The sequence below is a fragment of the Chrysoperla carnea genome, chromosome 3, assembly GCF_905475395.1.
Source record: "Chrysoperla carnea chromosome 3, inChrCarn1.1, whole genome shotgun sequence".
NCBI classification, from domain to species: Eukaryota; Metazoa; Arthropoda; class Insecta; order Neuroptera; family Chrysopidae; genus Chrysoperla; species Chrysoperla carnea.
Window position 1 is genome coordinate 68,524,354 of NC_058339.1, and position 24,777 is coordinate 68,549,130.

The 24,777-nt window shown below is 28.4% G+C and overlaps 1 protein-coding gene and 3 non-coding genes across 4 annotated transcripts in view; all 4 read right to left on the reverse strand.

The window, feature by feature from the left end:
• Nucleotides 1-24,777, reverse strand: part of LOC123294767 (protein rhomboid) — a 253,857-nt gene that overhangs the window by 89,542 nt on the left and 139,538 nt on the right. The window lies entirely within an intron of this gene.
• On the reverse strand, nucleotides 89-161 carry Trnav-uac. Its single transcript has one exon. It is a non-coding gene; the product is annotated as a tRNA-Val (tRNA).
• Nucleotides 256-328, reverse strand: Trnav-uac. Its single transcript has one exon. It is a non-coding gene; the product is annotated as a tRNA-Val (tRNA).
• On the reverse strand, nucleotides 423-495 carry Trnav-uac. Its single transcript has one exon. It is a non-coding gene; the product is annotated as a tRNA-Val (tRNA).

The window sequence follows — 24,777 nt, forward strand, 5'->3', positions numbered from 1 at the left end:
TATAAGTTGTAGATTGGCTACTCCCAATTATTTTCTGCTTTAAAAATTTTTAAAATATGTATTAGGTTCAATAAAAGAACAAAAATTATGGTTCCATCCAGGATCGAACTGGAGACCTTCTGCGTGTAAAGCAGACGTGATAACCGCTACACTATGGAACCTTGATATGAGTTATAGATTGACTACTCTCAATTATTTTCAGCTTTAATAAATAAGTAAAAGAGATTATTATGTTCAATAAAAGATCAAAAATAATGGTTCCATCCAGGATCGAACTGGAGACCTTCTGCGTGTAAAGCAGACGTGATAACCGCTACACTATGGAACCTTGATATGAGTTATAGATTGACTACTCTCAATTATTTTCAGCTTTAATAAATAAGTAAAAGAGATTATTATGTTCAATAAAAGATCAAAAATAATGGTTCCATCCAGGATCGAACTGGAGACCTTCTGCGTGTAAAGCAGACGTGATAACCGCTACACTATGGAACCGTCGATGGAACTTATAAATATTATATATATAATAAAAATATAAATATTAAAAGTACTTTCACCAATTGCATATCACTGTTTATTTCAAACTGAATATCCATTACAATTAGTGAGAGCTAAATGTAAGATGTATTAAGAATGATCAACACTACTTCATCATGTTCGACGTGACTTAAAATGGTTAGGGAATAGAACCTTTAGTCGAATTTTCTCACTTATATTCGTTACGACTTACGACCACTTTGAAAGGACTATTTGATGTTATTCTGTGATATATGGTCTCTATACTAGATAGACCAAAGAATGCTTAGTAAAGTGTAGTCGTATATGTTATAGCCAAAATCAAATCCTTAAAGCATTACCTAAAGGGATCTGCCTTATTTTATAAAGATGAATTATATAATAAAAATATTTATTACATTCAAACTATAGTACCTATAATAATATAACATGTAGGATGATTATTTTATATGGGTACACAGCATATACACAAAAATGGAAAGTTGATTGGAGTCATGAAATATATGATGAATATTTTAATAAACAATGAAATAATAATTTTTTTTCTGCATTATATATAAATAAATTGCATTATAACGTCTTATTGTAGGCATTTTATAATAATAATAATATAAATAACAAATCAAAGTGTGGATTGCTTTTAGAGACAAAACCAACAATTTCTGTAGTTAAATTGTTTATTAAATCATATATAGGAAGCTAATTTTTATCATAGGTCTCTTTCGTTCAGAGAAAAGGATTTTTTCGGTTCCGGAACGTTCCGCACGTCCTTTTGCACGCGGTTTAAGGATAAGTTATGCCTACATTATTTTTTTTGGTGACGTTTTCTTTAATATAGGTAAATATTATCAAAGATAGTAAATGAGAACTCAGGGATATTTTTATTTTTGCCCCAATTTCCTAGATCAGTTTTTTGTATTATGTATATAAATACGTATTTCGACTACTAAGTAGTCATCATCAGTATGAATTAACTAATCGTAATTACTCTTATTGTGTATGTTATTCGTTGCTAATTTGGTGGTACTTTGCACAAAACTGTTTTCTTTAATATCTCTGTTTCTATTGGTCGGATTGAGGTGAATAAATGGAACCCTGAACATAGCAAAGCCTCAAAGTCTAAAGAAAACTACTGTAACCTCTTAACCGCGATAACATTTTTAACTTTCTCTGAAAACTTTCCGAAAAATGAAGGAATTGAGTTGAAATTCTGTAAAAAAATGTAACTTATGATCATAAAAAAGCGTGCTAATGTTTCGGCTCATAATCTGGTGTTGGAAGACAAAAACCGTTAAGCCCCTATGAGCATTTACGAAAACTACAAAGACAAAGGGGGAATAAGACAAATTTTCATGAAAGGACATCGCAAGAGGGGGAACGAAGCTCTTTAAATAAGACTAAAAAGGGCAGAAAAGACAAATTTTTATGAAAAGCCACCACAAGGGGTGGCCCAAGTTCAGTAACGAATACTAAAATAAAAAAAATTTATGTATGTTTGCAAATTTCTTTATTACCTCGTATCGTCTAAACAGTTTCGTTGACACATGCTTCATTTTGACATTTTAGGTACCGTTATTCGCTTTCTTGTAGTATTCTTGAGCATTGCAGACATTAATTACTATAAAGAAATTACTACTAAAGATATCTATGAAATTTTTTAAATCAATTTTCAGAATGAAACTACCTACTTTCGATCAGACAGTTAATAATAATAATAATAGTAGGTACTTTTAATATGATATTTTTATTATAATTTCATTTAATATTACAACTCCCACACTTTCGCAAAACATTTATTATTATCCAACTTTGAAAAAAAATAACAAAATAACCAAAGTAGATAATAAGATGTTGCGGCAAGATAATACAATTGGAATATGTTATACGAGTATGATGTATTTTATAAGTGAAATTTTTGTTGTTTTTTACTCTCCACCCAATAATTTACTGCTTCAATTTTTTTTTTTTTACAAATTCTAGTTTGAATTGAAAATTTTATTAGGATTTGAATCATATAATTTTCATGATGTAAGAGTAATAACAGTTGTAGCAAGTAATAACATAATTGTAGATTAATATAGAATTTCGTAAAAGCGATCGTACACTTTATTGTAGAGTTGTCATCTTAAAATTCGAGAAGACGGGAGATAAACCAGAAAGTCGGGAGGTGGTGAAATTAATTCTTTATATATTCTTCCAACAACTTGTAATAAAAGCTGCTCAGAATTGTAAAATTTATCTACAAATAATTAAAAAATTTATTAATTCATAGAACTCTGGAGGATTTATGTTAAAATTGGGAGTTGCGAGAAACTAAACAATTTCTGGAGTCTCCCGATCAAATGTGGAGAGATGACAATCCTGTTACTGCGAATTCAACATATAGTAGATTCAAAACAGCTCCGCATGGCCAATCGAAGCTGTGAATTATGAGCCCTATTACTCAAGAATCATGATCTGGAATCTGGTGGCATCAATATCTTTTTAGAAAAAATGTAAAAAATTTTTGAATTCAATTGTATATCTAATGAAAATAATACATGTTTCTGACACAAAAATTACGAAAATCACCCATACAGGAACCCACACAGTTGAACAACGGGGCAATGACTTCGTCAGTACTAGTAAACCCATCTTCGACACCTATATATAAGTCCATGCTTGGGCCATAACTAGACACCCAGCCTTGGCTCATTACAATGATGACCCAGGTTTTTGCCAAGACTTGCTAACCCAGCCTTGGCCGAATGGTAACCCAAGCTTGGGCCAAGACTGGCTACTCTAGCCTTGGCCAGGATCTATTTGAGCACATTGTTTGCCTATTTCAATGTATTGCGTTGTAAGCTCATCAAATTTTAAGTTTGAGTCCCATAATGCTGATATCATATCTAAGACCATAATTCGGAACGAATTTTAGCAGGTGGCATCCTTTTCGCCAATTTGCAACCTAGATTAAATGGCGAAATAATGCTATAATTCAAAAAAATATCATAATAAAATTATGTCATTTCATATTAAATTGGTGAAGTAATAAATAAATTCTAAAAACCATCCGAATAATCGCAATCAATATATCAAGCAATTAAATTATTTATTAATTGAATCCAATCATATTATAATTATTTATGCAAACAACTAATTTAAAATTAAATATGAAATTTATATCAAAAGAATGAATTATTACAAAAATAAACAATTTATATAGAGTTAGTTGATCATGATTTTTTTTTTCAATACTAGATATGTTTACCTACTGCTGATATTGAGATCGCGTGTCATTTAGTTGACAAAATGAAATGGTAAATCATATTATAAATTTTTATTGAGGTAGTTTGACAATAATTGTTTTACTGAATTATTGAAAATTATATGCGATTCAAAGATACATACAATTTTTTGAAGTTATACTTCTTTTGGCGCGTTTGGATGAGAGTGAATTTGTGAGCTGCGCGCGCACGAACGACATGATGAAGTTAGCCACAGAATTGAAATAATAAAAAAATATATTTTCAACACTGAATATAGTTACAGTACTGAGTGTTCATACTATACACTACATAGTACTTATATCCCTGAGCCAGTTCAAGTCGATGGTTGTGAAATATAGTATTCATATGAATAATTAATTTTGAATGAAAGAAGTATAACTTCTAACGCGTGTACATAAGTACACACACTCTTTTTTTTAATTTACTGGGAGATTTCGTATTTTTACTTTGATATTTCTATGGAAATCTTAAAAGTAGAAAATTTTTGATACCGCTTCGGACAAGGAAATATAAAAGAAGAGGTATACAACAGATTTCATCACTCCTAAATCCAATATTTTAACGGTTTATGACGTCAGAGCGAAACTAGCTAAAAAATATCAGAAATGGATATATTTGTTGAAAATTCGTCATTGCATTTATCGCGCTAACAATTATATTTTAAAAACTTCTTCAAAAAGATTCAAATATCTTAAGGAAACTGAATTAAAAAAAAAAAAGAGAATAGATTGAAAAATTTATCGAAATATGATATAATTTCATAGTGACACAAAAAAAATAAATAAAAGAATATAGATCGTGGGATAGAAAGAGTGCTTTGCTTAACGATTTATATTCTTGAAGCTTTGTGAGTGGCATCCTTTTGGCGAGTCTACCAATCGCTCAAAGGAGCAATTTAACGTCATATTTAAGCTATCGGTCTGAAAAAACGCAGCAGGGAATTTGTCGGATACTATGACCACATGATAACACTAATAATTATTAACCAATAAAATATTTTGTCTGGCAAAAATTCTGCATCGATAAGTTTGACTGCCACCTAGAACATACCGTACTAAAGTATTATTGTTTTGGAATACACACATGATTCAGTGTCCGACAAATTCCATGCCGCGTTTTTTTCAGATCGATTACGTAAATATGCCGTTATCATGCTCATTTGAACACGCAGCACTTTCGAAAAAGTCGGGGAGACGTTTGGTACACTCGAAAAAAGAAGCCACTTACGAAGTTTCAAGTATGTATTAATCATCTAATGAAGTATCCTTTCTGGGAAGTATCCTTTAGAATTCGCACAAAAATGAACATTATCAGATTTTTGTAAAAAAAACAAAGGAAATCAAGGCTTTTTCAGAAATTCCGCTGTACATCAGGAATTAATTCAATTAGTAGTGATTGGCTAGTACAGTGCATGGATTTGCATGAAGAAACCTCTCAAAATAATTGATGAACTGACAAAATTCACGTAAGAGGTGGTAAAACTCTTATATAGTGTACCTCAATCTGCCTCTTCCCTTCAACTACGTTTCTACCTGATACGTAGCTGATGGTTTTCTGAATCGACTACTATTAGTTTTCCGACTAGCCTTCCATATGAAAATAATATTTTTTTCAATGTTATAAAGTATTCATTTCAATTTGTTAGTTATTTTATGCTTGTCTTACCTACCCATCCAATCCAGTTATCTATTTAGTTTTTAAAGACAAGCTATTTTGTTTGTTCAATGAAAATTACTTATTTAAATGTGTATTTATTGACTTAATATTTATATTGATTTTATTATAAGTTATTTGGGGTTAAATTTAGGTAATAATAGTTTTTAGGATTTTTTTATTATTAATAGGGTGATTATTTTATTTAGGATTATAGGGAAACATTAATTTATTTGATTTTAAATGAAATAAATTTATAGGAAAACATAGATTTTCGTTCATTCAACTTCTACCAAGAAAATTATTTTCATTAAAATTGAGAATAACAAAATTTTTCTGATTTTAATCCGTGTTAAAATCCTGCATGTAATAGATACTGATGTTTTAATCTTGAAAAATCAATGTTGAATTCTTGACGATTCTTTACATTTTGAGATCCTGCTATATCAAAATTTGAATAATAAAGCTAGAAAATAATGGCGAGAGACTTAACTAGCAAATTTCATTTTAAATTTTCAACTTAAAAATCTCAAAATGATTTAATTGTAAAAGAGCCTTGTAAAAAAATGATTTAATTTGATGAATTGACTAAAATTGTTATCTTTTTACATAATGATGTTAATAATTTGACGTTACAGTTTTGTGACATTCCCATCTGATTGTTTTTCATTAACTTCTTAGATAATTATATTTTTCGGAAATAATGACAAAGAATTTTTCTGACTTTTCGAGTTTCGACTAGTAATTTCGGTTAGAACATTATCAGGTTTGAAGGATGCATTCCGATTTGCTCGTTTAGTACCAATATGGCATCCACATAAGGTCCGAATACCAAACGTAACTAAAAAGGAACGCCTAATATCGCATGATATTAGGAATCACACGCACGGGGGAAACAAGTGTAGAGCTGGAACTGACTCGGTTTATTGTCTGAGAAAGCCCTTATGAAAGTGTAAAATAAAATAAAAATTAGGAATTCTAAAGATACGCCTTAATGAGGTTATCCCTCGAACACTCCAAATAGCATTGGACATGTTTAATTAGGTAAAACTTTGGCTATGAGTGTTAGGTTCGAGTTTGGAATTCCAAAGATACGCCTAAGTGAGGGTATTCCTCGAACTAGGAGTGTTAGACATTCCTAACTTTGGAAAGTTTTTGGCTATCAGCGTAAGACTCGGTCTGAAATTTCAAAGATATGTTTAAGTTGGGCTTTACTACTCAGTTTCCAAACGACATATTAAGGTCTGAATTAAGCTTGCCTCATTTTGGAAAGCCTTGTTAGACCCGAACTGTGTCTCACAGGTTTTTCTATCCTGGTTTTTAGGAAACCATGAAACTGTGTTACTTGACGCTTGAATGGCAGTCTAATAGTTGATAACTTCCTAAATAACACATAGAGAAAAAACTTTACAGGCCTCAATAATCAATCCCGGAACTAAATATTTTCATGATTAATTATGTGTCATTTTAAATGAAAGGTAAAAGCCACCGCTGCCAATGATTCATTCTTAATGTCTGTATGCATATATTGATTGGTTCTCACATACCAAGATATTTGTAATTTCCGTTAATCAGCGCATAAAATTCAACTTGTTAATAGCAAACTTACCAACCGAAGATGATTATTTATAGATACAGTAAATTCTAAGAAGATAAAAAATAATTCCTATACACAATTTCTAATAAATATTTTAATTCATTGTAATTAAAGATTTTGTCACTTCATGATTCGTTTGAATTTTTTTCCGTACTGTATCTTTTTAAACAAAAGAATTGGTGTTCCAGAAACAAAAATATAGGTGCAATTGGATAATTATTGTTGTTATAAGAAAACAAAAACATCGTTTTAAACAGTTCTTTGAAATTTTGTTGATAATTAACGATTGGAATCCATACCACCAACAAAATTTAAATATAAATGTATGCCCCAGGTTGGAAACAAATTAAGAACAAAAAAAATATTTGGTCTAAAGATTGATTATTAACGGTTTATTTTATTTGAAAAAATTCTTTTGAATAATAATTTTTGTTTGTAATATTTTGTTTAAATCAATATTCATATTTATAATTTGACATTTAATAAAAAAAAAAAAAAAAAAAAAATTAATAATTATCATCGTTATTATTTTCTTCTTGAACATCCAATGTTTAATGTTAACTGACTAGAGAAAATTGCTTCGGAAAGTATAAAGCCTTTATGTATTGTCAATATGTCAAGAGGACGTGAAATTTCTTACCTAATAGATATATCTCAAAGGAAAAGGGAAGATTGACTGAATCACGAGGGCATAGCATTAACTTATTAACTGATTTAAATTTTTTGGTGAAAGCAATGAAACTAACTAAAATTAGTTCTAAACAAATTGAGTGAAAACAAATAATTGACTGAGTTAATTGTTGAAATACCATGTATAGACTAATAGTGTTGATTACTCTGTCACATTACACATACATACATGTCACACACATGTAACTGTATACCCATATAATACATACGGTACAATAATTTGCGCTCTCACGGATAAACAGTGATGTTTACGAAAAAATGTTTCGAAAAAAAGTGGTTAACTTTTTTATAAGGAACATTTTTTACATTTAAACTTTTGTTCTATCTCTAACGGTTTACAAGATCGGTCCTACGGAACTAAGACCCAATTGACCTTATGTTGCTCATTTACGAACTCGACTTCACTTTTTACGTTCAAAGCATGCTATAAAAATTTCAGCCAGATAGCTCTTTTAGTTTTAGAGTAATCTTTAGACGACAGACAGACAAACAACCGGTAATGGACTAATTATTTGATTTAATGAACACTCAATATTTTTAAGCGTTACAAACTTGGGACTAAACTTAGTATACCTTGGTATATTTCATATACATGGTATAATTAAGGTTTTCAAGATATTTGAAGTTTTGTAGGTCGCAAATTTAAATTTCCGAAAATTTCGATTAAGGAAATCGTAAAAATTGCATTGGAATTTTGCTTCTATAATTTTCACAATAACTTTGTTTTAGGCTAATTTGAACCTGGTGAACAAATATCCAATGAAAAGAATAATTTTTGCGTTTTGCTTACGACATATTAATTGTCAAATTATTCCTTATAAGGATGAATCTTGATAGAAATAATTGGGTAAATCATTAATGACGTCAAATAATCAATAAGGCATCAATAAGTAGAGTTAAATCATAAAACGAAACAGCAATGGTATATGGAATGACTAGACCATTAACATGGTGGACTATTTTGTTGTTAATTACTATGTATTGTTGTTAATTACTATGGTTTTTTAAATGTCTATCTATTTATTTTACGTCTGCTGAAAGTCAGGTTAAGTTTATATCTTAGTTCTATTTTTAGGCATGGGTTTGTAGCAAAACGATTTTCCAATAAGAATATTGTAGAATTATTTGAATCAGAATTGAAATTTATCGTTTATCTATTTCTAATGAATAAATTTAAAATAAAATTATCATGAGTAAGCAAGGTTCTTGCTTGGTTGTAATATAACTTTTTTATTAAAAAAATATAAAAAATGTCGATAACTACCCCATTTTAAACACACATAAAAATAAATAAAAATCATTTTTTATAGCTAATAAAATAGATTTCTGCATTATATCTATAATCGTTTTCTAAAACAGTATATTATATACTAATTACGTATAGGTAAAATCTATAAATACTCCCCGGGGGTACAATTAATGCCCTCGCTTCATTTTTAACGGTATACAAAAAAATAGAAATAGTTTAACGATTGTTTATTTACATTTCAACAAAACCAATTAACAGAGGAAAGGATAAAAAATTTCATTCTTACTTTTATTTTTTATAGATTAGAATATTAATTTGTTTGTTATTTAAAAAAAATATTTCAACTAATTTTTTTCGAACTATTTTAGTTACTATTAAAGGAATGGGCGAATAAGAGTGATTTTATGAAAATTGCTTATAAAAATATTTTGTATTAAAAATCGGTAACAATGAAATTATTATGAAATTATGCAATTGTTAATTCCACTAATTAAGTTTACCTATATTTCCACAAGGTGAAAAGACACAGTTATCTCCCAGCACAAGTGAATGTGTCTTCATACAGCTTTCAAGCTACGAAATGTGTGGACCGATTTTAAAAGGAAGATAAACTGGAATCTTCTAAATTTGTTATAAATTCAGCTTAATTTGTTGAAATTTTCTTTAAATAGTCATCGAGTTGTTAAAAATCCACTTTTTAATTATTTTCCTAGTTGGTGCTTCTCGTTTCTCCTTAGTTATATGAGCGTGGAAATGACCAACATATATTTCTTTGGATTATTTGTAACCTATCGAAAAGTTTTTTTGTAATTCATGAGCTCAGAATAAGCTCATTATTGAGGAAACTGTATCAAGAAGAAACAACTAAAGCTTGTGAACATAATCCTATACAAATTTTCTATTTTTGGCTCTATTCCAAGATATACATCCTAGCTTGCGGGACTATTATCAAAGGTTCATAAAATCATTCACGATACCCCAACACTAATTACACAAAATATTAATAATAAATAAAAAAATTAAAGCAATTAATTCTCTCGCTTATAAACTGCACTACCACAAAAAAAAATTTAATTATCCTAAAAATGGCAAAAAAAAAAAACAACTGATTATCAATTCCTCCTTCGTATGCAATCCACACATAAAACATCTGTATAAATAACGCAGGATATTTCATTATGTCAGTCGATACATTATTAATAGTTTCAAATTTTTTTTCAATAAAAATATTCAAAGGTCCTTATTAAAAAATGAAAGCGTTTTTTTTAAATATTTTTTATTTTCATTTTGTCTGATAATCGTGTTCTCTTAAAAAATATTCTGTGAACGCCACATAACGTCTATATACTGGCACCGATTAGCCTATTCATAAGGCAACTAAAAATTTCTATTAATTAAAGTAGTACGAGCACCAAGGCAAGTTTAGACTTGTGGTTGAAATTATTTGTACCTTATTTTGAACTTTGATGATTAATTTTGTTATAACTTGATGCATGTAAACGAAAAATAAGAATAAAAATTTTCGATACAGCCTTGGTTTTAAAAATATCGATATTTTGAAAATTACTACAGAGATCGAAAAAATTTTCTCTTACTTTTCTTCTTATATTGTCAAGTTATAACATAATTCACCATCAAAATTGAAAATATATATTTTTTTAAATTTGTATCCCCACTACCGTGCTGATATATCCTTAATTAATCGGGCACAACAAAAAACAAACAAAATTTGTTTTTTTTTTTTTTTTAGTTTTACAAATACAGTAGAGTCTCGATAATTGGGAGTTGATGAAAACCAGATTATTGCAATATAATGATGCTTTTGTGTTTTTTAAAGTCATAACAATTTTTGAATGATGGAAAGTGGAAAGTTTAAGCTTAAGAAAAGTGTTCGGATTCCTGGATTTTTTCGATTATCGAGTGTTCCGATTATCGAGACTCTATTGTAATGCGTTTTATGTTCATTTGATTCTAGCGCAAACGATATCACTGATTGATTTTCTTGGTTAATTATGGTTCTGCAGAAATCTAGGAAGCTGAAATTTTCATAAATATTGAAAATTATCTTTAACGAAAACGGTGTCATAGGATAAAAACCGTCCTGATGCATCGTTCTCGACAAATGATTTTCACAGGGATCATATTTCAAATCCTATGAATTGATTAATTTTGTTCAGATTTTATTTCGATTTTTCTGATTGAACCCTAAATAATGAAACGATCTCATAAAAACTTAAATGCTAACGTATGGGATCGGGAATTCAGAACGGGAATTTCAATCACCATCGAGCAGGTAAGTATACAGAGGTAAAAATATATTAGGGCGTATAAAAAAAGGCACATATACATATATAACGATTAATTTATATAAAAATTAAATGCAAAAGAAGGCCTATTTTTAAGTCAGGACTACTATATCGATATGCATGTATAACGTGTATTATATTATTTACTTCTTTTTTTTTTTTGATACACATTGGCCACCTGTCTCTTCTTCAGCATGTACGTATGTATATGTAGATATATGAAACGGAACGTCTGTCAGAGCACGCGACCTCACTCGCATCGTCAGCACCACCTGGTGCCTCTGTTATTTTGTGTATACTTATAAAGTGAAATAATACCTATATATGTGCATTTACCAAACTTCTGCAGAATAATATATCCAAAAAATATTTATAAATACTCTTATGCTGCTCTGACTCTCTGATGGTGTTTTGTGCTGTTTTGCTGCATGGGTTATAAACATATGGTTTAAGAATTTTGTTGTTATGTCTTTTATATACTATTTGTAATGAAATAAATATTATTTTTGAATTTTTGTGAATTTTATTATGAAAAAATATTGACAAAAACTTTTAGTGGACGAAGGATTCATCTTGTCATGTCAAATGTCAAAGTATCTATCGAAATTTTGTTTGTTTGTTGTATACAAAATTGTCTTGTTATGCATTTTTAGAAAAATATATATGAAAGGATTGAAATGAAATATTAAAATTTATACATATAAGATATTCGTTCTATGCACCACCTGATAGGATAAAAGAGTCTGGATAGGCCTGGTTTCCTTGATTTCCAATTAAATTCTTATAAATGGCATTTATAAACACACATGGTTAATAGTAATGCTTCGAGGGAAATGGAACAATGAAAGACAGCACTGGAACAAAGATCGAGGTAGTAAAGCAGGCGCTCCAGACTTCAAGTTGCAAGGGGCGAAAAAATCCCAAATGCGAAAAACAAATTCGCATTAATTATTGAAATACAAGATAATTTTTGGAAAAAAAGGCACCGAAAGACGATCTCGCTATACCTTGCTTTGAGGTAAAGCCGGCGCTGATGAAAAGATGAAAAACCCGGCTGCATAAATGTATAAAACGCATACATCAATGAATCGGCTATAACAACATCGGATATACCGACAAACCAGTAATAGCGACAAATATTAATTGTAATTATAAGCAAAATATCGGCTATAATGACCAACACATGTATAAACACATTCTTTTACTTTTTCAGTTATACAAAACACCAGCGCCGATGAAGTTGGACTAATTCTAAATCAATTCTGAAAATTTTAGGGGGGATTGCCCGATTATTTAAGTAAATAAATGAAAAAAAGTAGGCATATTTAACATTGGTTTTATGGTAAGATGGATGTTTTCCTTGTTTTCTCCAAAACTTAAAAAAAAACTATTATACAATAAATAAATAAATTAATTAATTAATTATTATATAAATTAAAGTTAAAACTTTAATAAATTAATTATTGAATACAAAAAAAATCCCGTTGTGCTCGACTAATAACAGATTTATGATCACGGTAATGGGGCCACAAATTAAAAAAAAATATATATATTTTCAATTTTGATGGTGAATTATGTTATAACTTGACAATATAAGAATAAAAGTAAGAGAAAATTTTTTGGATATTTAGAGTAATTTTTCAAAATATCGAAAGTTGAAAAAATTGTTTAATTATTTAGCTTTCAATATTTCGCAAAACCGAGGCAGATAGCAAAAAATTTTATTCTTATTTTTCGTCTACTTCATAAAGCTATAACAAACTTCATCATCAAAGGTGCAAATAATTTCAATCCTAAATCTAAAATTGCCTTGGTGTTCGTACTACCCTAAGACAAATGTATGTTTCCTACGAAAAATTTGGATTATGTTTTAAAATTACACACTTTTATAACACATTCACTTTGTAGTTTAAGTTAAACAGTAAACAAGTGAAAACAAACAACTGACTTAGTTAATTGTTGAAATACCATGTATAGTATTGATTATTCTGTCACATTACACATACATACATGTGACACATATGCAACTGATATTCCCACATAATTCCTACTATACAATTTGCGCTCTCACGGGTAAACAGTGATGTTCACGAAAAAATATTTCAAACAAAAGTTGTTTATTTTTTTATAAGGAATATTTTTTACATTTAAAATTTTGTTCCATCTCTATGTTGCTCATTTACGAACTCGACCTCACTTTTTACGTCCTAAGCACGCTATAAAAATTTGATATCTCTTTTCGTTTTTGAGTAATCGTGGTGACAGACGGACAGACAGACAGACAGAAAACCGGAATTGGACAAATTAGGTGATAATATGAACACCTATATCAAAATTTTGTTCGTAGCATCAATATATTTTTAAGCGTTACAAACTTGGGACTAAACTTAATATACTATGTATATTTCATATATATGGTATAAAAAAGTGAAAAAATATCAAACTTTGCTTGCAAATAGTATATTATAACAGCATCAATATATTCCAAATCAAGAAGTACGTATTTTGATACATCGAGATACATACACTCAACATGATGTTCAAAAAAACCATACGTGCGTACGTACGTCCGTACGTACCGTACGTAATTTTCATAAAAAAGAGTATGCATTTCACTTTAGTTTAATAAAACACATTATAAAATAATATAATAATGTTATCTGAACTAACATATCTTATTGTGTAACATAAAATAAGTGTCTAATTTCTGTTAACACTTACAGTAGGTTTACTACAAACTTATTTGTACCTTATGTATAAAGTAATACCTGTGTGTGTGTGTTAAATAAATATTAAATTACACATCATCAAACGATCTAGAAGAAAATTAGTTGAGGGGGCATTCATGTTGATAACATGCTGAAATATGAATAAATAATATTGGAATATTTAATTACACGCTGGCGATATCATTTTTTTCTGTTTATCTCACGTGAAAGACTTGAAATACAAATACAATGGGAGCTTGAAATTATTTACGCATGCGACAACCTCTGTCTTAAAATAGAACCACGATAAGAGCCTTAAACTGGGTTTTAGCAGGCGTTGTATTCGTTGTGTGCGTAGTCATGGTAGGGACAATAAAATCGATGCCAGCGCTTCAGTGAAAAATTTTGCCGATAAAGGAGGCTGTTATGACTAATTTGCAATTCTTTACATGTTAATGTTATAGAAAATGTCAAATTAAATTTATTGAAAAACACTAATTAATTAAATGCATTAAAAATTGTGAAAATAAGAAATAAAATTGCACAAATATTATTTTTCAAATGTAAATTATCATAATTATTTATTTAAATTTATGAGGTAATAATATTTAATTTTCTATGTAAGTCATAAATGTAATCCATATACAATTATATATGCATCCATACAATTCTATAATGCTAATTAGTTTAGTTTAGTTTTAGAACAGAGAGTCGGCAAATTTTGTAGCAACGCTATTATAGACTTTTCGCAAAATTTTGTATTACAAAAAAACCTTTTAATCTCAAAAACTGTATAGGTTTTAAATATAGGTATACTGTCTTTTACAAAGAGCGCTGTGTCTTATAAAATTGTAGCTCGATTGGTATTTTAAAATAAACGAAATTCAAATTTGGTTTCACATTTCAAAAATAGAAAATAGTTTTTTTGAAAACTTTGGTCGTCATCCAACGCAGTAATCTCTAAAATTTTGCCCAATACAATTGCAATGTACATTGTTTTTATGAAAAAGTATCAAACAAAAGCTGGTGGAAGCTTCAGCTGAGGGTCACTATTCTATCTTAAACAGTTTAAAAGAAACTTTGGTAGATAATGGATGGACCAATTTTCCACGAAGTCGAATTCTTGAGGGTGGGGGAGGAGAGGGGATGCTGTAAAAAGGGCTATATTAATGAAAACATCTAAAGTTAGTGGTTATTTTAGCATTTAAAACTATTTTGACCTCTTTTTAAAATCTTTTAAAATACATTTATTCCATACACCCCTTCCCCCTAATAGCGCGGGGGTTAAAACTTAAAAATATTGCTATCCACCAAACATTTATTTCCAGAAAGTGTTAAATTTTCCGTTTTTCGCAAAAATATGGATCAAGGAGTCATTTTACGGGTATACAACTTATTAAGCAGCCATTTTAAACAATTCAATAAATTGGAAATTTTGGCCGAAAGTTGTAAATAATAAAACCTACTATTGGTATTAGTTTCATTAAAATCAATCAAATATTTTTCAAGTTACAGTCAAATGAACTGTTTTACCATATGTATGTATACATATATATATAACTGAGAGGGGAAGGGACGAAACATCCCCAAAAAAATATGAGAAGTAGTTCTTAACATTGACTACAAACCTACCAAATTGGAATATGCACCGATGTCTCCCCTTACGAATATAAAATAAAAATTTTTGAAAAAAATTCCATTTTTGACGTCATTTTGTTGGTTAGACATGTTGCACCTCTCCGGGAAAGTAAAAAATTTCAAAAAATACTTATTTTGATGTGAAAAGAAAACCCCAAAGTTTCGCTGCCCGAACTTTTAATCCATACACAAGGCGTAATTTTGCTCTACTACCTTTTTTTACAGCCAGCTTTTTTTACAGGGTAGCATGTGAATAGACACAAGGATAAGTATCACAAAACAGATACAAAAATTTTATTATACAATCAGTTTGACATAATCAGATAACAGAAGTGAAGATTCCATTTACGAACGGAATATTGAAATCTAGTTAAAAATAAATTAGATTTAATTTTTACATATATAGGATCAGATTTTGCAAATGTATTTCAATACAATGTATCTACTTTTTTTTTTTTGTTGGGATAAATCGTAAAGGCAGATGTCGAGATACCAATATTTTTGTACATTTATTGATTTATAGAAATAGGCATTTAAAACCTATAAACGAGGGGATTTTTGTAGTAAATTGAATAATGTTGTTTCATCAATTGTGTTGTTTGAGTTATTTATTGACAGACAAATTTGAAATTTGTTTTAAAAACCAATCGTATCGGGTTGATGACTACCTCTTTCAAACTATAGTGATTTTATTTTTACGAATCGAATCAATAAAGTGTATCGTCTGTCCGTATATTATTGATTCTTTGCAAATATTTGAAAAAGAAATAATTTAAATTGAGAAACAATATTTAGTTTTTGAAGTTTGAAGCAATATTTAGTCAATATAGTGAAGAATCAGTAGCGCAAAACAAAGAAAGCTGGATTTTGTATATTATTTTGTTATTGAAATAAGGTAGAGATTACTAGTGCGGTAGAGATAAGACGAAAAGTAAGAATAAAATTTTCGATATCTGGAGTAATTTTCAAAATATCGAAAATTCAAAATTTTGTTTAATTATTTAGCTTTCGATATTTCGAAAACCAAGGCAGATATCAAAATTTTTTTGATTATTGTTCATCTACATTCATGTAATTATAACAAAATTAATCATCAAAGTTGAAAATAAGGTAGTAAATAATTTCAATCCTAAATCTAAAATTGCCTTGGTGTTCGTACTACCCTAAGGTTACAAATAATTTCCACCACAAGTCTAAACTTGCCTCCAGATACTATTCTAGTAGTTAGAAAACAAAAACGTTTTCAAATTATTTTAGCGTAGTTGCTGTAATTTTAATATGATTTTCTTTTATATATGGTTTTATAATAAACATAATATAAAACTTGATTCGAAGTTCGAATAAAGAAAGAAATATCTTAAAACCAACCGTCTTAGAATAAACTCTCGAAAACGTTGATGTTTCCCGTACCTTTTAAAAAAACATATTCAAAAAGATACACTAGACTAGACCATCCCAAGTTACCTAAGGTCAAATGTACAAGGTCAATGTACAAGATCTAACAAATTTGCTTCACTAAAAATCACTTAAATTTTAAATAAATTTCAAAAATTTCAAAAATTTTTAATTACAAAATTATTTCATATAAATTATCGAATTAAAAAAAAAAATTAAAATGAAATTTGAAAGGGGTTTTGTATCAAATTTCAAAACAATCCATTAAAAATTTTTTATATATTAATTTATTGTTTATTTTTTGACTAATTTTATCAAATTTGGTATAATTTCACAGCTATTACATCAAAGATATATTTCTATAAAATTACTAATTACAAAATTGGGAAAAAAGTATTTACAATTAAAATATGTGATTTTGTAATATGTATATCTAGGTAGGTATAAACCTACTGATGTAATAAGAATATATTCTGAGGTAAGGTGTATAGAGGCCAACTATTGTAAAAGGCAATCCAAATTGAGTTTCCTAACTATAATTTAAAAATAAAAAAATTTTAATATTATCTTATATATTTATTAATCGAATATTAAGTATACTCCATTTAATATAAAAAATTATGTCTGCAAAATGACCATCCCTGGACGTTCTACAGCAGATTCATCAAGGAATAAAAGCTTTTCGTACATAATTTTACTCGATATCTCAAAAATTATCCACCCAATCGTTAAATGAATCCGATTTTTCAACGTTTTTCTGTCAAAATTACCATATAAACTAAGTTTCATCAAATCATTTTCAAGAGTTATTTTGATCCATAAATAATATAAAAATGTGGGCCCATTGACGATTGATCGGAATATTGTCTAAAATAGTATACGAATGGATATAATTCGGAGCAATTTCTTTAAATATCCACCTAATTGCTAAAAGAACTTGATCTTTCTACTTTTTGGGTCAAAATTTTTCGTGATTTTCTCGATTTTTTCAAAGGGATATCTTTAAGAAAAATTTAAAAACTGAAAAAATTCTATATCTCCGATTTTGATAAAAAAATTTTAGTTTTCCCTAAAATTACAAAAGTCGTGATTACGTACGAAGTGTTTTTTGAGATGTCGGGTAAAATCGTATACACGAGGTGATATTCTTGAACAATTTCAATCGATATTAAAGAAACTTGTCACTTCATCGCAAAATGAATCAAACTTCCATACTTCTCAAGTGCTTGTAGCGCCAGGCAACAAAATCAATTGAAAAGTTACAATACGAAAAACATAAAAATATTAATTACTTACTCATCAAATGCTCATAGAAAATTCATTTTGTCCACAAAAAATTTATCTTAATTTTTGTTTTTGTTTCTCAGGATGAAAACATTAATTTCCAATCTTTGTAAACTTAAAAAATAGAATATCATATTTTTATGAATAATAAAATTATACTATAATTAATAAAAAATATTTGTATCATTGTTATTAAGAATTAGATATTACGATATTTTTATTTGATATTAAAAAGTATAAATTAATAATATTATAATTTTATTTAAATATCATAATAATTAATAAAAATAAAATATTTTTTGAAGTTTTAAATTTATTTTTATATATTATTATAAAATATTTTAATTAAATATCATTGTATATTGCATGTAACTTATTATTAATTAAAAATTAATTATTAATTCTTTTATTAACATCAAAAATATTTTTGTTTGAAATATTATCTTAGTGTATTTTTTTGGCCTATATTTTGTTTACATAGAATTGATACTCGTTTTAGAGGTTCTCATTTCAAAATTCTTTATAAAATAAGAAATGTAAATAAAAAAAAAATTTTTTTTAATCTAATTAATATGCACTAAAAAGTAAAAAATAAGCAAAATATAATGTAGTTACAATTAGTGTTATTTTTGGATTCGATGTCAGCCAAGGAAACAACTGTGACAGAACAATAATAACAATAATTGTAACTACATTATATTATCGTTATTTTTTACTTTTTAGTGCATATTAAATTGTTTTTAAATTTTTTGTTTGTTTTGAAGTCGGTTTTTTTTAGTTAAAATTTTTTTTTATTTTATGATTTTTAGCGAATCTGAAGTACACTAATTAATTTTGTCACTAAAAAAAGAATCATCGAAATCGGTTGGCATGATACAGAGTCATATTAACTGAGTCCATTTGTCGCAAAAATACAGTCGAATTGAGAACCTCCTCCTTTTTTGTTTGAAGTCGGTTAAAAATAAGAAAATATATAAGCTACAGTATAAAAAAAACATTTGAATAAATTGAAAGGAAGAGGATTCTATTTTTTATTTTAGTAACTGCCCAATTTTCTTACTTAAATAAAACTTTAAAATGTTTTTACGTTTAAATATTTCTATACTTATATAAATTGCCATTTTTCAATAATTTTACTCCTAAATATTATAACGAGGAGGATCAGTGGATCAGGGGTACAATAGAACGTACGCATAGTTGCGTACTCTACCTACTGGCTAATTCGTCACTGCTAGTACTGGTAAAAAAACTGGCTATATTTGTTTTTAGTCCATAAGTCCATAATAAAAATAATAAAAATTTCTTCAAATGTTTATCGATCCTACCTAATAGATGTCAAAAATGACCATCGTTAAAATTTATGTAAATATATTCATATGTATGTATTATATATACATATGTGTCTATACGTTTATGTGTCTGTAAACTCTTTAGCGGTCGCAATTTTAGTCCGATTTGAATAAAATTTGATGTCAAAAAGGCTTTTGTTATTTGACGGGTCAAGTTCGTTAATGAGAAAAATCGACATATAAACAAGGTGTGGAGAGGAAAACTCGTTGCGCAAAGTACAAAGTTTTGAATTTTTTCAAAATAAAAAATATTTTTTTATTTTTTGATCAGTTTTAAGCAAAAAAGTATTCTAGTAATTTTTTCTCTAGGCGCTTAGTTTTCGAAAGAAAAATACTTGAAAAACTAAAAATGTAATATTCGATTTTAAGAAAAATGTGTTATTTTTTCATCTCTGAGGGAATTCTATAAATTTTTCTTGGCGTAACGAAAATGAAGGCTTTTAATACTTTTTTATATCATGCGTTTATTCCTGTAACCCAAAAGAAACTCTACTATGATAAATATGATAACAAAAACAAGTGAAAAAAACAATTGACTGAGTTAATTGTTGAAATACCATGTATAGACAGAGTTGATTACTCTATCACATTACACATATACCTATACATGTCACACATACACACAAACTTGATAATCCCATATTAATACATACCTACTATAAAATTTGCATCTAATGTGTGCCCTCGTGAGTAAACAGTGTTGTTTACAAAAACATGTTTCAAACAAAAGTTGTGTATTTTTTGATAAGGAACATTTTTTATATTTAAACTTTTGTTCTAGCTATAACGGTTTAAAAGACTCAATTGACCTATGATGCTCATTTACGAACTCGACCTTACTTTTTTACGTCCTGGGTGTGCTTTCCGCTTGATATCTCTTTTCGTTTTTGAGTTATCGTGTTCACAGACGGACGGACGGACAACCGAAAATGGACTTATTAGATGATTCTATGAACACCTATATCAAAATTTTGTTCGTAGCATCAATATTTTAAGCGTTACAAACTTGGGACTAAACTTTTTTTAAAACTGTTAAACATATAAGAAAATATTTAAAACATTCTTTTTTTTTCAAAAATACATTCCATTGTGTTAAAAATACCTATTAATGGAATGGCAATTAAAAATTATTCTTAATAACTTTTTATGAGATAAAAAATTCACTTGAAAAATGCATACAATTGAGCAATTATTGTTATTAAATATAAACAATAAGAAATTGTGTTCACATGTAATTAATGTTGAGGGAAATTAGTTCATCAGCAGACAATAATAAAAATTATTTTATTAAATGAATAAATATTACATGCACCTTTATATTATATTTTTTTTGAAAAAAATATATAATATTTTCTATTTAAAAAGTTCACTTGTTTAAGGGGAGAATCTACCTTTTCAGTTGAGATTTTATGGCCGCTTGTTTCACTTAATTGAAAACTTCAGGTCCGAGAAAATAGAAATGTATGCTCGTTCGTTCGTAAAAAATATTTTGGTTCACGGTTTTTCGTGAATGAAAGGTGATAGCGATCTTGAAATTGCTTATAATATCAGGGTGTGTTGAAAAGAGTGACAAAACTATCGTTAGAGGAAAGGAGAAAAATAAAATTTGAAATTTTTTTTTATTTTTATTTTTTGCGATAATTAAATTTTATGAATTTGTATAGTTACAAAAGTATTTATAAGTGCTGGGTATTGATCCCAAGACTTCTTATATAAAATGCACGAGCTTAGCCGCTGAGTGAAATACTTTTATTAGGGAAAGTTATTTTCCTAACTTTTCCTCTTCCATCAATTTTGCGTTCTTTGAGGAAGAAGAATTTTTTTAGTTTCGAACAATGATTGTCCCCTTAAAATGTAACTATTTTACAATAATCAATGTATATCCGTTTGGAAAAGATTGTTAATGTATGTGTTACAATTCATGGTAAAAAATTTGTGCACGCTATTTTCTGTAGTAGTTGAATCAGTAACCATGTTTTTCTAATAATTAACAAGTTATTAATTTTGAACTTTGAAGTAAATCATTCGTAAAACAAACGGATTCTTTCGATCATGCAATTTGCACAAATCGATTTTTACATGAAGTATAAAAACCTAGATTTGAATAATTAGCCGATTGGAACATACAGTGCAACCTCGATATAACGAATCTGAAGGGAACCAGTAAATATTCGTTATATCAAGTAATTCGTTAAACTGAGGTTTGTTATATTGAGGTTAAGTTGGTCTAAAATTCGTTGTAAAGAGGAAAAAAGTGTCGGAACCTCTCGCGACATGAATTACATACTATGGAGTATACTAACTGTCATATATTGGTGGGACTTTATACGTTATATAAAGGTTTTGAATTGACGAATTTCGTTATTTAGAGGTATTTAAATTTTTTATGTAGTTGAAAATTCGTTATAAAGAGGCTGTTCGCAAAAAATATTCGTAATGTAGAGGTATATTTTATATTGACTCTTATGGACAATTCAAGGGGATTGCGAAAAATTTGTTAAATCGAGGAATTCGTTATATTGAGGTTCGTTATATTAAGGTTGCACTGTATAAGGTACCCGATCAAAATCATTAACACGCAAAATCATTAAATCATTAATAAGCTTCTTAATTAAACACTTGGAACATTATTTGGACCCCCTTCAAAACTTACTTAACAAGGACCGATGACAATACAATAATTTTTCAAATTAATTTGATTGTCCTGATCAGGATTTTCATAATTATTTGCAATTCCCACCACATTTATAATCAATTTTTGATAAATAAATAACAGTCTAAAAAACCAAAAAACACAAAATAAATAATAGTAAAAAACTAAAAAAACGCTTTTGTAACTAGCTGTACTAAAAGGTAGAAAATAATTTATTTAAATTCAAAAAAAATCATTTGATCGAAAAAAAGAGTGGAGTTCCTTTTAAGATTTTTTACAGTGACTTTACTTTTACTTTCTACCTTTTAGTTTAGCTATTTACAAAAGCGTGTTATTTATTTTTTTAAACTATTATTTATTTTTATTTGTAGTCTGAGACGCTAAAAGTGAGATAACGCCCTGGACAGTCAAAAACATTTTATAGTCGACTTAGCTGGAAACTTGCAACTATTACCGTTTAAATGGCTCACACAAGTACTTAATCTCATGAAAATTTTCTACTTTGTACATAAATGTACAGGCTTTATTTATGTCAAAATTTTTGACTTGTGCAAACGTAATTACAGGTTTGTAGTTTTGCGCCGAAAACATTTTAAATTTTTCAAATGTCCATTAACTCATTTTCTCATTCATGGACGTTCACAGCTTTGAGTCCAAGGGAGGAAAAAACAGGACGTTTTGGTCTAGAAGTTGGCAAATAAGGGTCTAAAAATTTCATTTATTCAACCGTATTTTGGCATAAGCACTGGCAAATTCAGGTTCAATCCAGTCCAGTTATCTATTTCATTGAAATCCTAACCAGACCAATAAAACTTGAACAGAAAAAAATTCTTTACAATATGATTTCATTTTTTCATTTAAAAAAAAACTTATTTATTTTCAGTAGCTGTTTCAGTAGCCCTAAAACGCATACAGAAGAAGGTGTATAAGCTACATACATAACAAACATACTTAAGTCACTTAAAAAACACACACACACACGTTAATAATCTTTTACTTAGCTTAGTGACTGACTACTTTGAATTGAAATCAAAAAGGGGTTTATGTTGTGGATGGATAAATGGGATATCTATGCATTTTATCATGTCCCATAATTCTGTCAGACTATTATAATAAAAAAAAAAAAGAACCAGCATTACTATAGGTTTAGGTTAATGTTAATTCAAGCTATACTTACATCTCCTCCACAAGTAAAGAAGCTACTATAAAGCAAAGACCCAAAACAACACCGTGACTTGACTAAAATTTTAATTTCTTTATTTCTTTCTTTATACAACTTCAGTGAGTAATCTTATTAAAGTTGCCGATTTTTAACAAACGAAATGTATATATAAAAATGTCTTTAAAATATTAAAATGATTATATTATGTTTGTCTTTTTTATGTTTGAAGTCTTTTTATTTTTTGATGAGACAGACTTCCCGTTGAAAAATTGATGGTACTCGAGGAGTATCGACGAAACAGGTATGATTGCTCCTTTTCCACAGACTTCTTAACTTAGAGAAATATTTTTTTGGATTATTCGTCAATTACAATTTCCGATGTCTCGAAAATTCCTCCGGCTAGGCTGCGTAGTTTTCTAGAACTACATCTGTATGTAGTAGGTACCTCTATCTGTTTCACAGTTTATGAATTCGACATTACCAGTTAAACTGATTTTGTATTTTCCCTCACATTGCTTTGAGGGGAAATAAAACCTTTAGAGAATAACTATTTTCGACCATTGATAGTATTTCTTTTCCTTTTCAATTCTTTAATTATTTTTGCTTTTGACGCCATTTGACGATTCATATGAGTTTTTTTAACCCCCGAACTAAAAAAGCAGTGCCATGAGTATGACCGCTATGTATGTGTGTCTGTCTACTTGTCTGTATGAACCATCGTAGCGCCTAAAAAGACGATCGATTTTGATTTTTTTTATTTTGTTTGAAAGGTAATTTAGTGTAGAGTGTTCTTAGCTTCTTTCAAGTGCGAGCTTAATGTTTCATGTCAGAAAAAACCAAAAAATTAACAATGATCTTCAAAATTGTTTCAGTTTGGAAAAGACTCTAAGAAAAAAAGGAAAAAGTTAATTAAATGCAGTGTTCTTAGATATGTTTCAAGTACGAGTTAAGGATTCCGTACCCGAAAAATTTTTCGGAGGTTTTTTAAATTTTGTAAATTATACTTGTTGTGACTTTGCATGTGAAGTTTTAGTATCTAAATTTTGCTCAAATATATTTTCATGCAACGAGAGTATTTATTTTTCCAGAAATTAATTCGGAAGTATGTGTTTTTATTTCTGTACAGAAAAAATTTAACTTCATATCTCTTAAAGTTTTAAAAATTCAAAAAAGGCATCGTACATTGAACATTGGACTAACAATAAAATTAATTTTCAAATTATGATGTTGAATAAATCCATAATATGATGGGTACAAGTTTATAGAGTTTTTATTTTAAATGGTTTATATGTGAACAAAATTATAAAT